Genomic DNA, 15,919 nt, shown 5'->3' with positions numbered 1-15,919 from the left:
TAAAACTTGGATCAGGAAACCTGGAAAATGGTGGTACCTGAGAAATCAAGTAATTGGCACTTGTTATTTTATCTCTGGGAGCTCATTTAAGTTGCTTTGAAAGTATGGAAATTAACTGGCTAAACTGTGATTAGAGAGAAATAAAAATGCCCTAGGTGAAGGGGTAGTGCTTCAGTCCTTCGAGGCTAGACCCCCCTGCAGGCATGAAAGACTACATTCATTCTTAAGATGCTTCTGAGTCTTTTTTCCACGGGACCCTCGTGAACCCACACACCCGTGTTGTGACTCATAGAGACACAGGTAGGAGAGAGATAAGGGATCAAACTCACCAGGTAATGCCAGAACATAGGATGTGTGGTCTAGGATGGACCTGGAGGATAGATAGGCTGAGATAGACTCCTCAGTCACGACTCAACAAAACAAATACACATGCCCAGTTCTCTTTGCAAAAACGCAAATAAGATGAAAAGTCACAGAATAGCATGCTCCCCTTCCCCCATTCACCAGTCCTATAGAAGTGTTCACCAATGACAATTACCTAGTTGAAACCCGGGACACATAATTTAAAAGAACAATCATAAGCTTCATCAAAGAATTAAAGGAATTTAAAGCAGACAAAAGCAACAGCCCAGTGAGCTTAAAATGCTGCAGTGATGTCCATGAAAACACAAACATAAGGATGAATGAACTGATGAAGACAACTCAGGATTTGAAAATCAAATTCAATAAAGAGAACTTAAGCTGAAATGAAGACAATATTGAAAACTCAATAACCCAAAGAGAAAACTCAAGGGAAAGTCTTATAAGTAGAATGAACCAAGCTGAAGCTAGACTATTAGGATTTGAAGATAGAGGATAGAAGAAATAAGAAAAAATAATATGAAAAAAAACTCTCGGGAAAGGCACGTGTAGAAAATGTGGAACACCATGAAAATACCAAACTTTGGATTTATAGGAAGGGATGAGGTCAATGACAGACATACCCTTACAAGATCAGAAGAGAAACCTCCTTCAGCATACCTTTAAGACACTAAATAAACAGAACACAAAAAGAGTATGGAAAGCTGCACTAGAAAAAACACAAGTAACACATAAAGAAAAACCTACCAGAATAAATTGACTTCTCAGTGGAAACTTTGAAAGCCAGAATTGCCTAGAGCAATGCACTCCAGGTCCCAAAAGACCACAACAGCCAACCTAGACTAATGTACCCAGACAAACTGTCATTGTTAAAGGAGAAAGAAACTTTACATGATGTAAACAGCTTAAACATTTATAACCCACAGACTAGCCCTAAAGATAACACAGGAAGCAGTGTTTGGGGCTGGAGAGAGGAATGAGCAGAGACAAGAAACTATAGAAAGTAAAAGCTATCATTGCTGAACATCAAGTAACTCTGAGAACACAACCCCCAAAATAAACAATGCAACGACTGCAATCCACACAAACCTCAATCCTCTAATCAAAAGGCACAGGAGAGCTGAATGAATTAAGACACAAAATCCATCATTCTGTTGTCTACAAGAAGCACATCTTACAGGGAAAGGATGGAAAAACTACTGCAGTCAAAGGGGACCAAGAAGCAAGCATTGTTTATTCTTATCCTAATACCTGGCAAAACTGATTCAAATGAAACTAATTAGAAGAGATAAAGAGAGACACCTCATTCTAATAAAAAAACAAAAACAATTCAATCAGAAGACATTACTCGCTAAACATATCTACACCAAACTCTAGAGCACCCTGTAAGGGAGGGCACCACTGAATTAGGACACTCCATGGGTGAAAGAGAAAAGTTTACTCAAATTGTCAAGGCTTTCTCTTGGGGGTCAGAGAGGATGGCAAAAATGGCGGAAGAATCTTGCCAGTTATAAGGGGTTGTGTTGTGGCAGGAGGTAGTCAGGTTAGGTGGAACAGTCTGGGAACTAATGTGGGGCTTTGATCTGTTGGTGAGTTGTTTGAGTTAATAGAGAGGTAGATGACCTTTCTGGGGGTAGGAGGCTGCATGAGGCAAATAAAGGAATGGCTTTTCCTGGTAAACAGAAACCCACTTTATAAGGTTTCTGAGGAATTCTGATTTTAATATCAGTCCTTCTGTTTACCTGTCAAAATCCAGCCTGAGCTGAGCCCAGACTGCAACTGATGACATTGCCACCAGCACTGTCATTTGGGGGGTTTGGAGTGGGCCCACTTTGGACCTAACACATTGAATTTCATAAAAATTGCACTACTGGAATTGAAGACACAGATTAGCACCAAACCATTAGTGATTTCAATACCCTACTTTCTCTGATAGACAGGTCTTAGTTAGAGTTTATATTATTGTGAAGAGACACTATGACCATGACAACTCCTTTTCTTCTTTTTTTTATTAAAATTTTTCATTTGTTTTACATGCCAACCACAGTTTCCTCTCTCTCCTCTCTTCTTGTTCCCTCCACCACCTCCTGTCAACACCCCCAATCCATTCCTCCTCTGTTCAGAAAGTGGCAGGCCTCCCATGGGAGTCAACAAAGTATGGCACATCAAGTTGAGGCAGGATCAAGCTCCTGGCCCTGTACCAGGGTTGGGCAAGGCATCTCAGCATAGGGAATAGGTTCCAAAAGCTGTCTCATTTGCCAGGGACCTGATCCTACTGTGTATATGTACCACATTTTCTTTATCCACTCTTCAGTTGAAGGGCATCTAGGTTGTTTCCATGTTCTGGCTATTACAAATAGTGCTGCTATGAACATAGTTGAACATGTGTCCCTGTGGTATGATTGAGTATTCCTTTGGTATGTGACCAAGAATGGTATAGCTGGGTCTTGAGGAAGATTGAGTCCCAATTTTCTGAGAAACTGCCACAATGATTTCCAAAGTGACTGTACAAGTTTGCACTCCCACCAACAGTGTAGGAGTGTTCCCCTTGTTCCACATTCTCTCCAACATAAGCTGTCTTCAGTGTTTTTGATCTTAGCCATTCTGACAGGTATAAGATGGTATCTCAAAGTCATTTGATTTGCATCTCCCTGATGACTAAGGATGCTAAGACATTCCTTAAATGTCTTTTGGCCATTTTAAATTCTTCCTTTGAGAATTCTCTGTTTATCTCTGTAGCCCATTTTTTTTAATTGGATTGTTCATTATTTTGATGTCTAGTTTCTTGAGTTCTTTATATATTTTGGAGATCAGGCCTTTGTCAGATGTGGGGTTGGTGAAGATCTTTTCCCATTCTGTAGGTTGGGTGGGCAATAGAGGGTAGGGGATAGGGGTAAGGGTAGGTAAGGGAATGGGATGGTCAAGCTGGAACAGGGGTGGAGTGGGAAAACAATGAAAGAGATACCATGATAGTGGGAGGCATCATGGGGATAGAGAGAAACCCGTTGCTAGGTAAGTTGCCAGGAATCCCCAAGGATGACCCACCAGCTTGGACTACTAGCAATAGTGGAGAGGGTGCCTGAACTGAACTGGCTTACCCCAGTGATCAGATCAGTGAATACCCTAACTGTCATCACAGAACTTTTCTCCAGTGACTGATGGAAGCAGATGCATAGATCCACAGCCAATCACCAGGCAGAGCTCCAGGAGTCCAGTCAAATAGAGAGAGGAGGGATTCTATGAGCAAGTGCATCAGGATTATGATGGGGAAACCTGCAGAGACGACTAAACCAAACTAGTGGAAACTCATGAAAGTTGGATCAATGGCTGTGGAGCCTGCACGGAACTAGACTAGGCCCTCTGCATGGCGAGACAACTGTGTAGCTTGATTTGCTTCCCCCCCCCCCCCCACCGGTAGGATCAGGATCCATCTCTGGTGCATGAGTGGACTTTTTGGAGCCTACTACCTATGATGGGACAACTCCTGCAGCCTTGAGGCAGGGGGAGGGGCTTGGACTTGCCTCTACTGGATGTGCCTCCCCATGGGAGGCCTTGCCTTCTTGTGAGGGGGGAGTAGGTGAGTTGGGGGGGAGTAAGGGGTGGATTGGGAGGGGGAGCCTGGGAGAGCAGGAGGAGGGAAGAGGGTAATCTTTGATTGGTGTATAAAATGAATAAAAATATTTTCTTAATTAAAAAAGTAAAAAAAGATAAAAAATAAATGTCAGTCATTTTGCTTTTTCTTTTCTTAAACATTTTTTGAGATTATACTATAATTACATCATTTCTCCCTTCCCTTTCCTCCATTCAAATCTTCCCATGTACCCCTCTTTACTCTCTTTCAAATAGATGGCCTCTTTTTCTTTAATTGTTGTTACATATATATGTGTGTATATATACATATGTGTTCCTAAATATATCTACATATGTAAACACAACCTGTTCAGTCTGTGTAATATCTCTTGTATGTATAAGTTTCAGGGCTGACCACTTGGGAATGGATAACAAATTGTGTTCTCTTCCCTTGGGGAGACTGTTTTTCCTGCTCTCAGTATTCCTAAGCAGTCTGTAGTTCTTTGTCTAGGGTTAAGGCCTCATGAACTTCCCCTTCCACACCAACATGGCTATTGGTGTTGCCCGGACAAATGTATTTTTTTTTAAACTAACAACACATTTTAAGCCAGGCATGGTGGTACATGCCTTTAACCCCAGCACTTGGGAGGCAGATGCAGGCAGACCTCTGTGAGTTCTAGGCTGGCCTGGTCTACACAGTGAGTTTCAGGCTCATCAGGGTTACATAGTGAGATCCTGCCGCAAATATAAACAAACAAACAAAAGCCAAAACAAAATAAAACAATAAAACTCACATTTTAAATTTGGTTTATTTTTGTTTGTATGCATGTGAATGCATATGTGAGTGTCCTGGCTAAATTTTATGTCAAATTGACATAAGCTAAAGTCATCTGAGAGGAGGGAACCTCAGTTAAGGAAATGTCTCCTTAAGATCAGACCACACACAAGCCTGTAGAACATTTTCTTAATTAGTGATTGATGGGGGAGGGCCCAGTCCATCGTGGGTGGCGCCATCCCTGGGCTGGTAGTCCTGGGTTCTATAAGAAAACAGGCTGAGTAAGCCATGATGAACAAACCAGTAAGCAGTACCCCTCCATGGCCTCTGCATCAGCTCCTGCCTCCAGGTTCCTGCCCTGTTTGAGTTCCGGTCCTGACTTCCTTTGATGATGAACAGTGATGTGGAAGCATAAGCCAAATAAGCCCTTTCCTCCCCCAAGTTGCTTTAGTCATGGTGTTTCCTCACTGCAACAGTCACCCTAACTAAGACATGTGTGTTCACATGAGTATATCCACATGTGTAAGCATGCATGTGGAGGGCAGCCTTGGGTGCTGTTCCTCAGTTACCATTTACTTCATTTCTTTGAGACATAGTCTCTCACTGGCCTGGAACTCCCTGAGTAGACAAGACTGAGTGGTCATTGAGCCCTGGGAACCTGCCTGTCTGCAAACATGGGCCCCCACCCCCCAACTCCCCTCCCCCACCACAACTCTCAGCTGGGATTACAGGTGAGCGCTGCTGTGGGAATTGAACTCAGGTCCTTGTACTCACAAGACAAGTTACTTTACCAACTGACTTATCTCTAGAGCCCAAGTGTTAAAATACATGTAAGACTAATAACCTCATATAGCCAGTGGTCACTGTCTGGGCAGTGCGGCATTAGAGACATCTGCACTGGCCATTACATCATAGAATTCATTTCCACTGAAAGCTCATTGATCAGACATAGTCACGTGATCCCAGAAAAATTTTTTTAAAAGAGGGGGAGGGGACTCTACCTTGACATGTGTCTGCAGGTGGAGAACTAGAAACGGTTAGTGCATAGGTCTGATGGCTATGGAAGAGAATAGGTCACTTGGGATCCTGGGAGGAAAACTGACTTTTTCTTCTTTTAGGGAGCATTATGGCTTTGATCTGGAATGTGCTCTAAAGAACCTTGTTCAGAAGGTTTGATCTTCAGGCTATGACACTATTTGGAGTTCACAGAACCTTTAAGAGGGGGAGTCTATTGGGAAAAAGTTGAGTCATTGAGGGACTATTGGGTATAAGGCTCTTCTTCAGGGCACACAGAAGCTTTTAGGTTATTATTGATACTTCAGCTAAGAACCCAAGCCCCTGAGGTTTTGTTACTTTTCACCATTTTGTCTAGGAAAATTTAAATATATAATATAATCATTATAATATATAATCGATATAATCATTAAATTTCCAAAAATGTTCAAAAAACGTCTTCATACCTGATTAACTTCTTTCTTCCTTTCCTATTGATTGTTGGCTTTTTTGAGATGAGATCCCTCTATGTAGACCTGTGTGGCCTGGAACTTACCATGTAGTCGATGCTGGGCTTTAGCTAAACCCTATCCTTCCTGCCTCAGTTTCCTGAGTACTAGGACTACAGGTGTGCACCACCATGTGAAGATATCTTTGCTTTTTAATAAATGGATTTTTTTGGTGGTTTTTTGTTTTTTGTTTTTTTTTTGGTTTTTTGAGACAGGGTTTCTCTGTGTAGCTTTGCGCCTTTCCTGGAACTCACTTGGTAGCCCAGGCTGGCCTTGAACTCACAGAGATCCGCCTGGCTCTGCCTCCCGAGTGCTGGGATTAAAGGCGTGCGCCACCACCGCCCGGCTAATAGTTCTGTCATTTTGTGCATTTTTGTTTGTTTATTTTTTTGAGACAGGATTTCTCTGTGTAGCTTTGCGCCTTTCCTGGAACTCACTTGGTAGCCCAGGCTGGCCTCGAACTCACAGAGATCCGCCTGCCTCTGCCTCCCAAGTGCTGGGATTAAAGGCGTGTGCCACCACCGCCTGGCCTTTTTTTGGTGTTTTTGTTTAGCTTTGTTGTTTGTTTTTTTTGGTGATGATATTACAAGATAAAATGAAGAGTCTCATATCTACTAAGCTGGCATTTTATCACTAAGTCCTTCCTCCAGTCCCAGCATCTTTAGATCTACTGAGGCTAGAGAGCCAATTGAAGAAATCAAACAAATTCAAAAACCTCATCCTTAAAATTGTGTGGCTCTAGGTATGTCTGTAAGACCTGCAAGTAGAGACCAGCACCATGGCCGCTGTGGCAGGAGAGAGGGAGGGCCAGTGGCTGAGTGTCCTCCACCTATGTGACTGACAGTCCCCAAGCAATCCTGGGCTGGAAAGAATTCAAGGTGACCAATGAAGAACTTCCCAAAAAGGTCCATCTAAGTGAAACAGAGTTCAAAGTTATGGCATGAGATGAGTTAATTCTAAGATGGAAACATCATGAAATGATGTCCACTCAAATGATGTGACTGGCTTAAAGGAATCTGAAGAAAAACCAAAACAGCAACAGCAGGAGTCTTACACAGGGAAAACATTCTTATTGTGTGACTAGCAACCAAGGAAGGGGAGGCATAGGAGTGTACCTCTCAAATCTAGTACCTCAAGCAAATCCAGCAGCCAAGTGTGGCCCCACCGAAATCACAGATGGTATGCCCAGTGATCAGCTTGTTTTTCCTAAAAATAAAAGGTCAAGTGCAACAGGCTAAAGACAAACTCGAAGAAGCCTAAAATGACCTGAGTGCCTGAAAGTTTGTTTCTACCTGATAGGTAAGCGAATCATACTCCCAGCCTTGGCTGCCCTGAAAATCCCACATGGAGAAAGCTGTGGTGGGACAGCCAAAGACTCATTTCAACACCAAGACTCAGACTTTTAGAGCTAAAAAAGCCACATTCTTATACTGCCAGATTATATTGGCTAATGTAAAACTTCCCAGATTAACCTTACATTTCAGCTTCTTTCTCTTCCCCCTGTTTCAGATGGAGAAGAGTCCACCTTTGAAAAAATCCCTCCTTGAGAAATGTTTCTGAAGATAACAGAGGGAGAAACAGAATTCTTACATGTATGGCACACTGTGTCTTCAGTTTGGAGGATTGAAAATCTAGAGATGTTAAATCATGAATTAAGCATGTAAAATTCCAGTAAAACGTAAAAATGGAAAATTCACTGCTCTTAACCTTGAGCATAGTGACTTGGAGATAGTGCACATCAGTTATGCCAATAAGACTGTGGACTGACTGTTGACTACTGGGTCAAAACTCAAATGAGGTGAATTTTGCTTTTAAAGGGTTTACATGTACATTTACAACCAGCTTCTAATAGTCATGAGACAATCAAGTTATAGCTACCAGTAGTACAAGTAGCAGATCTATTTCTGCAATTAGCTCTGAGCTCTATATTACATAATGGAGCCTTAAATCCATGGGGTTCATATAAATCATTTTGTTCTTTGAATGCTTGTGGAAACTGTAAATAACTGTAACTGAGGAATGTGATAATGTGAAGGTGTGGTCTTAAACTTCAGGTTTAAACTGTTTAGAGCATTTTAAGCATCCATTTAACAACTAGATTGCGTAAGGTATTGGTTGTGATGAGACTCATTCCATTATTCAATAAACCATCTCATTCAGTAGGCACATGGTAAACAGCATTGTCTTTGGTGTTCCATGGGGAGTAGCTTTCATATTGATCTATTGAAATTAAATTAAATGTGCCTTGAAATAGTTGGGGTTTTTTAACTTTTTTTTTTTTATTGAAAGCAGATTTTCTTTCATACAATATATTCTGATTATGGTCGCCCTCTTCCAACTCTTTCCAGATCCTCCCCACCTCTCCAAATCTACATTCTTTCTTGCTCTCCCTCATTAGAAAACAAACAAGCATCTGAAAGAAAGAAAGAAAGAAAGAAAGAAAGAAAGAAAGAAAGAAAGAAAGAAAGAAAGAAAGAAAGAGGAGAGGGAGAGAGGGAGGGAGGGAGGAAATAAAATAAGATTAAATAAAAACAAATAAACCTGAACAGGACAAAACAAATAAATGAACAGAAAAACAAAGAGCCAAAGAAAAAGTACAAGAAACACAGATACACACACATTGGCACACACAGAAATCCCCTAAAAACACAAAATCAGAAACAATAATATATAAGCAAAAGACCTGTAGGGTAAGAAAAAATACAATTAAGTTTGTTTTGTGTTGGACATGGGACCTCCCCTTAAGAGTGGTTTGTTTCCCCAGTGAGACTCCCTTGGAGAAAACTAAATTTTGATTTGTGAGCAGTTATTGGTTGGAGATAGAGTCTGGGTTAGGGATGGGGGCTTGTGCCTATTTCCCCTCTCAGAGTTGCGACCCACCAGGTGAAGACCTGAGCAGATCCTGTGCCTTCTGCCACACACTCTGAGTTCACACACGCATCAATCCTGCCTTGTTTCCTTGGTGTCCTCCATCCCCTCTGGCTCTTACAATTTTTCTGCCTCTTCTTCCATAGGGTTCCCTGAGCCTTGCGGGGAAGAAATTGATAGAGGCATTCCATTTAGGACCAGCTGTTACAAAGTCTCTCACACCCTGCACCTTGTCCAGCTGTATTCATCCCCATCTGTTGTAGGAGGAGGCTTCTCCAGCGATGGCTGAGCTATGAGTAGAGCAGAATATCACTTTGTTGCTTCGTTCCTATCTGTTAAAGGACAGTGTTTCATTTTCTGAGCCAATCAAACCATTGAGTTCTTTCCTCTTTTCTATTTTAAGTATCTGGTGCTACAACAGTTCCCTCTCAGCAATATTCTATATGAGTCTGATAGTCATTTTTGTTGTTCATTTTGTGGTAATGTTACTCTTCAAGATTCCTACTTTAATGGCTCCCTCCTCTGTCAGTACAGTCAAGTCCAGATACCTAGTCTCCTCTGTTTTTTAGCCAGAAGTTAATAAGTTTTATTAATATTTTCAACATACATACTAATTTTTGTTTCATTTTATCAATTGTTCTTCGGCTCTTTTTAAAATATTTTTATTTTATAATTAATTTAATTTTATATATCAGCCACAGATTCCCCTGTCCTCCCTCCTCCCACCCCCCAGCTTTCCCCTCTAAACCACCCCCATTCCCACCTCCTCCATGGCAAGGTCTCCCCTGGGGAGTCAGCCCAGCCTGGTAGATTCAGTTGAGGCAGGTCCAGTCCCCTCCTCCCTACACCAAGGCTGAACAAAGTGTCTCAGCATAGGCCCTAGGTTCCAAAAAGCCAGCTCATACACCAAGGACAGGTCCCTGGGGTCCTCCGAAACAGTTCAAGTTATCAACTGTCTCACTTATCCAGAGGACCTAGCCCAGTTCCATGGGAGCTCCTCAGCTACTGGTTCACAGTTCATGTGTTTCCACTAGTTTGGCTATTTGTCCCTGTGCTTTTTCCATCATGGTCTCAGTATCTCTTGCTCATATAATCCCTCCTCTCTCTCGCCGATTGCACTCCTGGAGCTCCACCTGGGGCTTGGCCATGGATCTCTGCATCTGCTTCCATCAGTCACTGAATGAGAGTTCTATCATGACAGTTAGGGTGTTCAGCCATCTGATCACTAGAGTAGGTCAGCTCAGACACTCTCTCGACCATTGCCAGTAGTCTATTGTGGAGGTATCTTTGTAGATTTCTGGGGACCTCCCTAGCACTCTGCTTCTTCCTATTCCCATGGGGTCTTCATTCATCATGGTATCTCTTTCCTTGTTCTCCCACTCTGTTCCTGATCCAGCTGGGATCTCCCGCTCCCCTAGGCTTTCTTTCCCCCGACCCTTGCCCTCCATTACCCGCCCCCTTACCCCCAGTTTGCTCATGTAGATCTCATCCATTTCTCTGTCGCTGGGCAATCTGTGTGTCTTTCTTAGGATCCTCTTTACTAGGTAGCCTCCCTGCAGTTGTGAGTTGTAGTCTGGTTATCCTTTGCTTTACATCTAGTGTCCACTTATAAGTGGGTACGTACCATGTTTGTCTTTCTGAGTCTTGGTTATCTCACTCAGGATGATATTTTCTAGTTCCATCCATTTGCCTGCAAACCTCATGATGTCATTGTTTTTCTCTGCTGAGTAGTACTCCATTGTGTATATGTACCACATTTTCTTTATCCATTCTTCAGTTGAAGGGCATCTAGGTTGTTTCCATGTTCTGGCTATTACAAATAATGCTGCTATGAACATAGTTGAGCATGTGTCCCTGTGGTATGATTGAGCATTCCTTGGGTATATGCCCAAGAGTGGTATAGCTGGGTCTTGAGGAAGGTTGATTCCCAATTTTCTAAGAAAGCGCCATATTGATTTCCAAAGTGACTGTACAAGTTTACACTCCCACCAACAGTGGAGGAGTGTTCCTGTGCTCCACATGTTCTCCAGCATAAGCTGTCTTCAGTGTTTTTGATCTTAGCCATTCTGACAGATGTATCAGTATCTGTAAGATAGTATCTCAGAGTCGTTTTGATTTGCATCTCCCTGATGAGGGATGGCTCAACCATTAAAGGCTCACAACCAAAAATGTAAGTTTTTTTGGCTCTTAATTACTTCTTTCTCTTCCTGTTTGTCTTATTTTTTGCTTTTCTTAAGTCTGTGTGTTCTTTTGTATTGTGTTCCTCTTTCCTTTCCTCTCTCCCCAAAGCACTGAGGGTTTAATCCAGATTCACACACACTAGGGAACTGCTCTGTCACTGAGCCAGATCCCCAAACCATGTGTCCATATCTCTTTTCTCGATTTGGACACAAATTTTGGCTCCCCACAACCAACACTGATTTGCCAAAACAGCTTCTCCATTGATTTTACTTTTTCTTTCTCATAAACTATCTATTTCAAACATTGCACCTTCAAATTACATGTGCTTTTAAATCTCTTTCATACACACACACAAAAAATGTGGGATATCTATACACTGTGTGAAGATGTATTTGCTATGAATGGTGTAATAAAAAGCAGCCAATAGCTAGACAGGAGGTATATGCAGGATTTCCAGAGAGAGAAAGGAAGAGGAGGAGAATCTAGGCACACAGGAAATGTCAGTAGAAAGAGAGAAAGAGGAGCTGCAAGATAGAAGAGAGGTAACACCATGTGATAGAATGTAGATTAATAGAAATGGGTTAATTTAAGCTATAAGAGCTAGTTAGGAACAAGCTTGAACTATAGGCTGAGCTTTCATAATTAATAAGAAGTCTCTGTGTCATTATTTGGGGCTAGTGGCAGAAAAGAAAGTCCATCTACATACACACACACACACACACACACACACACACACACGCACGCACGCACGCACGCACGCACGCACGCACGCACGCACAGATCCATTTAGATTTTTTTTTTCCAGAGCTGAGGACCAAACCCAGGGCCTTGCACTTGCTAGGCAAGCGCTCTACCACTGAGCTAAATCCCCAACCCCATTTAGATTTTTTAAAATTAGGATGAGCTTTATAACTTTCTAGTAATGGGTCCATTAGATGTTTATTATTTCTCTTCTGTTTTCCCTTCCCCACAAAGCCTTGTAAAAAGGCAAGTGAGAGGAATGGAGGAATATGAGCAATAACACGTTAAATTTGGTATTTATTTCTCCTTTTACTCAGATTTATTTTGAAGTTGGGCTATTCTCTCTCTTCAAATTATTGTAAGGGCATGACTTTCTGTAGTTTTATTTTTCTCTTCTGGTTGCTCTGCATTAGTTTTGGAGGGAATATTGGAAGATTTTGTAGACCCACATGACTGCCATTGTTATCTGATACCCAGGAGTCCCAATCGTACAGAATTCTAAAATTAGAAACACGTTTGCCCAGAGTTTTTGTGCTCACCTTTCATCCCAGCATTGGAGGGTAGAAATATACAGATTTCTGTTAAGTTCAGGAACAGTCTGATCTGCATAGCAAGTTCCATGCCTGCCAGAGTTACACAGTGAAACCCTGCCTATAACTAACTAACTAACTAACTAACTAACTAACTAACTAACTAAATAAATAAATAAATAAATAAATAGGTTTTTCTGCTGACTGATTTTTTCTTGTTCTAAGTATGTTTTAACTTACAGTAAAAATGTGTAGCATACTAATGTGGAAATAATATACAATTTTCCAGGTCTAAACTGATTTTTTTCTTTCTTTTGGTTTTGTTTTTATGAGACAGGGTCTCACTATGTAGTCCTGGCAGGACTGAAATTCTCTCTGTTGTAGACCAGGCTGGCCTCAAACTCACAGAGATCTGCCTGCCTCTGCTGCCCAAGAGCTGGGATTAAAGGTGTGTGCCACCATGTCTAACCATGTTTCTTTATTTGATTCTGTTTTCAACCTCAGTGGTTAAGATCACATACTACTTTTGCAAAGGAGCAGAGGACCCAAGCTAGGTTCACAGAACATACATCAAGCAGTTCAAAACTGCTTGTAATTCAAGCCTAGGTGACCTCATGCTCTCTGCTGGCCTCCTCAGGTACCTGTACTCACAAACACACACATAATTAAAAATAATAAAATACATATTTTTAAAACTTTTCAAGTGTAGACTATAATGCCCTTTGTCATTCTAATTCAGAACATTTGGCTAAATCAAACAGACTATACAAAAGTCAACTTAAATGTTCATCCATTTCTATACCAATGCCTTAGCATCATCCTCCATAGTCACTTTTTCAGAGACCTTTCTTGCTAGAACCATGATAGGCAAAAACAGATTATTCTTACGTAGTCTGCTTTAGGTGTCACTGTTTTAAACATTATACTTTCAAAATAAATGTTCACTGCTAAAATCTTGTATTAATTTAGCAGTCATGTTCTGGCATGTATTTTTTTTTCAGAAATTATGACTTTGGAGTCAATATATGAGAGTGGTTAGTACATAGAGTTCTCAGAGCCAGGACACCTGGATGAAAATCCAAGTTTTGCCATTACATACCTATGTGGCCAGGTTGCTTGAACACCTCTGTACAAGAAAAGGAAATAGGAGTAAGAAAAATCTTTACACCTCATAGGGGCACTGAGTTAATACATATGAAGCCCTTAGTGTGTGACATATAGTAAACATCTGTGTTTATACTACTTACTGTATCACTTAGCTTGTTTTGTACACCTTTTGAAATACTTTTGGAAATTAAGTATAATTCTATCATTTCCCCTTTCCCTTTCCTCCCTCCAATCCATGTACAACCCATGTTTGTCTCTCTCAAATTCATGGTCTTTGTCTTTACTTGTTGTTATGTGTGTGTGTGTGTGTGTGTGTGTGTGTGTGTGTGTGTGTGTACACATATTATATAAATATATATCAATACAATCTGCTTAGTTTGTATAATGTTAGTCGTAGGACACCAACAGACATGGTTCCATGGAAAGGAAAAATCACATGGGCCATGCCCATGTCAACAACATACATTCACTCAGGGCTTCACTCGCTCCCTACAGCTGTGCATCTCTAGGTTCCTATTGCTCAACTTTTTGTTTCATAAAGGTTAATACTAGAATTGATTGGCCACCATTGACTTTATTTCTTGGGTTCTTTTGTCATCTTTTCTGGCTCCCATCCTCAAGTTCTTTTCAGTCCCTGATTCCTGCTTTTGTTGTCATAGATGGTGTTTGGTGGCTATATTTCCTTATATAAAGATCATAAATAGATACCTGAAGGCCTACTTAATCATCCCATCATCCTGTTGTCCTTTCTAATGTGATAGCTCCAGAAAGTCTGGAGTATGTCACTGATTTTCTAAGATGAGCACTACACCCAACAACAATAGTTATTTTTGTGATCTATATGGTCTTGTGCGTACTAGCCAAATGCTCTGTCTAACCCACATCCCCAGCCCCAAAGCTAATGTTTCTTCATCATTTCTTATGTGATGGCATCTTGCTAAATGCCATACATGAATTATTTAATTTAGTCTTATGTTTTCATGTAGAAGCTTCTATTATTTTTCCACCTTTAAATATGACAACATAAAATACAGAAACATCAACTTCCCCAAAAGTCACCTAGCTCATAAATGTTGTCATATGTCATCACAATATCCATCTTCAGAAAATTTCTATGATCTCAAAGTAAAATGCTGTCCTCATTCAAAAATAATTTCCTGTTCTTCACACTACCAAGTCCCTAGCTACTAGCATTCTGCTTTCTGCCCCTGTGAATTTAACCACTGTAAGAATATGATATAAGTGAAATTACAGCATATTACTTTTCTGTTAGCATAATGTCTTTAAGGTTCATTAACATAAATAAAGTATATTGAAATTCCATTCCTCTTGAAGGTTGGATAATGTTCTATTGAATGAATGTAACCTATTTCATTTATTCATCTCACCACTGATGAACACTTACTTGAGTTTTTGAACCTTTTGGCTGTTATGAGAAATACTGCTATGACCATCAGAGTATGAGTAGTTGTCAGTAAAAACTATACTGAAAATAATACTGCACAGATAACCCATTTATGTGTAGCACGTGTGTGCTCATCATGTACATAGATGTGCTAGTTAGAGTGCCAAAAGTGATTTGAGGGGACTGGCACAGATGTTAAGAGCACATGCTTCTCTTCCAAATGTCCTGAGTTTGTTTCCCAGCAGCTGTACTGGGTGGCTCACAACCACTTGTAACTCCAGCTCCAAGGGATCTGATATCTCTGACCTCCACAGGCACCTGCACTCACATGCACATACCCCCACACACTCATACATATAATTCAAAATAAATATCTTTAAAAGGTGACCTAAGAGATGTACATCAAACATTTAAGTTATCTCTAGAATGAGAATAGAGTGTGGTAGAAATGAGTCTATAAATTTTGTTATTACTACACTATTGTATTTTTCCAGAAAAAGAATAGATTGATATATATCTTACATAATTTTCAAATGCAATGAAAAATAATAATGAAGACTTCTGGCATCTGGTAGACTGAGAGTAAAACATACTTAAAGAAATTTTCAAAATGTCAGAAGAACACAGGGGACACAGGAAATTGGAAATGACTATGTGACTCATGCCTGTAATCACAATACTAAGGAATCTGTAGGAAGCAAATTGAAAGAGACTACCCTGGGCTACATAGGCATCACTGCCTTGGGGGACCAGCCTCCAGCAACACAGGGCTCAAAGGGAAATCCACAGTCAGTGAGTGGTAGAGTTTTCTATCTGAGGGGGTTAGGGAAAAAGACACTCACACTCTCTCTTGATGGTTTCCTTTATTCTTCTGTGTTCT

At 40.8% G+C, this 15,919-nt stretch overlaps 1 protein-coding gene and 1 pseudogene across 3 annotated transcripts in view; one reads left to right on the top strand and one right to left on the bottom strand.

Moving 5' to 3' along the window:
• Window positions 1-7,738, top strand: part of LOC131911146 (pre-mRNA-splicing regulator WTAP-like) — an 8,143-nt pseudogene extending 405 nt beyond the window's left edge.
• The window catches only part of LOC131911924 (deoxyhypusine synthase-like), a 20,316-nt gene extending 4,397 nt beyond the window's left edge, over window positions 1-15,919 (bottom strand). The window contains exons 1-3 of one of the 3 annotated variants that reach the window (XM_059264344.1): window positions 13,627-13,653; window positions 12,537-12,648; window positions 9,305-9,407 (exon numbers count right to left, since the gene is read on the bottom strand). The gene's annotated coding sequence lies outside the window, so the exon portion shown is untranslated. Of the gene's footprint in view, window positions 1-7,338; window positions 7,414-9,304; window positions 9,408-12,536; window positions 12,649-13,626; window positions 13,654-15,881 lie in introns of those variants that run through there. The other 2 variants (XM_059264343.1, XM_059264345.1) reach the window with 2 other exon arrangements.

This window comes from Peromyscus eremicus, chromosome 5, assembly GCF_949786415.1.
Source record: "Peromyscus eremicus chromosome 5, PerEre_H2_v1, whole genome shotgun sequence".
Lineage (NCBI taxonomy): Eukaryota > Metazoa > Chordata > Mammalia > Rodentia > Cricetidae > Peromyscus > Peromyscus eremicus.
Note: the sequence above shows the minus strand (reverse complement) of the source record. Positions and strands in the feature narration are given on the sequence as shown.